We start from the raw sequence: 2122 nt of genomic DNA, 5'->3' as shown, positions 1-2122 counted from the left end.
CCCCGGTACTCCGACTGAAGGCAGCGCCGAGGAAAAAACTAAGTTTGGGGCGGAGGAGAAATATTCAAATATTTCAGTTCTAGACTGCAGGGGAGGCGCAACAATATGTGACATCACTCTCTGGGTTCATCTATCTATCTATCTATCTATCTATCTATCTATCTATCTATCTATCTATCTATCTATCTATCTATCTATCTATCTATCTATCTATCTATCTATCTATCTATCTATCTATCTATCTATCTATCTATCTATCTATCTATCTATCTATCTATCTATCTATCTATCTATCTATCTATCTATCTATCTATCTATCTATCTGTCATATACATAACTCCAAGTAGCCTACATAAAGCACAGTGCAGAAAAAAAAACAATAAAACTGAGGAATAGTGTAAAGGTTTTTTTTTCAAAATGTTTCCATTCTTGACCAAAAGCTGATGTGAGATTAAAAAAAAAAGATAATACTCTGCTCACGGCAACTGATTTCACAAGCATTGCGTTTGCAAATATCCAAATCGGCTAAAAAGAATTTATGGATGCAGTTTGGATTAAGCAGAGAGAGCTGCAGGAGTATTTTTTTTATTTTCTTGCCCTGTTTGCTCACAGGGGTGATGAGCACATATGCTTGCCACATCCCATTTTTTTCTGACAAGTGCACCACTTGACAAAGAAATTACACTTCTGCTAAATTTTGATAATATCCAAAATTTTATTTTACTAAATGGGAGTGTTGATCAGGACCTCTGAATATTAGTGTAATTTGATTGGGCAGAATGTTGTAAAACAGAATCCTTCCCTCTGACACTCAGGTTATGAGGACCTTCAGATTTCTGAGCTGATCATTGAGCCCAACAGCTCTCATATCTCCCACCAACCATCCTGTGAAAGTCTGGCTTTAGTTTCCACCAGTAGATGATTTCATAAGCATCAGCTAAACAATTATTATGTCTTTGCACCTTTTTATTAAACAGCAATGCAAAATGTCAACTATTGTGTGGAACAAAAACTGGGTGATAAATTTAGAATTTTGTATGATTTTATTACATTTCTTTACATTATTGAATTCATAGAGAATATCTGAACAAACAGATTACATACATCTGTTGGGGAGTAACTAAACAACTAGATCACAAGTTAAAAAAAAGGACAAATCAACTCTACTAGCATCAAGTGAATAAGACAGTACATCCATACTTAGTTTTACACATCGGGACATAAACAGAAGAGATTGTGGCCAACTCAATGACTGTTAAGTGTCCAGGTCCTGTGGCTGCAAATCATTAGCTCTCCAACACTGTGCTGGATTGTTGGTATGACGTCTTTCTCTAACTGAACTTTCACATTTGAAATACTGATTGAGGCCCATGGAGTCTGAGATGTAGCTCTTGGGCTTCTTGTATTTTCTCTGATCATTGCATAATCTGAACCTATGTTTATTCTTTTGAAGATTGACAGCTGTCTTGAATGTTTTCCACTTGTGAATATCTTTCAGACTGTAGAATGATGGACTCAGAGAGTTCCATCTTGTCAGGAAAGCTCTGGATATCTGCATGTTGGCTGTCTGGTAGCTTTGGTTTAGTTTGGCTAAAATGTTGGTCAAATGGTTTAAATTTGATGGTGAAAGGAAGAGATGGAATTGGAAAAAGACATAGGAAATGTAGAATATAGAATCTTACTTCCAAACAACAAGATGCATTTAACAAATCCATACTGTGAAGTGGGTTGCTGATCCAGATGGACTACCTCAGCTACCTTCCTGCACACTTCAAACTCCATCTTTGAACAAAGTGGATGCACAGTGTATGAGATGATTATACAACAAGCTGCTTTTCTTTGTAGAGCCTGATCTTTTGTTCGCCACAGTAGGTTTTACTGCCGCCTTTTGTCACACCTGGTGCCTGTTGCTGATTACTCATTCATCGTTAGTTCCTCAGTATATAAACAGCCTGGTTTTCTTAGTTCAATTCTAGATCCTTCTCATAAGGTTCCCCCTGAGTTTGTTTCATGTAGGTTTTAAAGTGATGCTTTAGCTTTTCCTTCCCTGGCAGCACCTTTTGTCGATAAAAGTCTCAGTTTTCATCACTTTTCCTGCCTCTTAGTCCAGTCCAGCCTTTGG

This window comes from Leuresthes tenuis, unplaced genomic scaffold (assembly GCF_036924035.1).
Source record: "Leuresthes tenuis unplaced genomic scaffold, fLeuTen1.0.hap1 SCAF_24, whole genome shotgun sequence".
NCBI classification, from domain to species: Eukaryota; Metazoa; Chordata; class Actinopteri; order Atheriniformes; family Atherinopsidae; genus Leuresthes; species Leuresthes tenuis.
The sequence above is the reverse complement of the archived record's forward strand: the minus strand, read 5'-3'. Positions refer to the sequence as shown.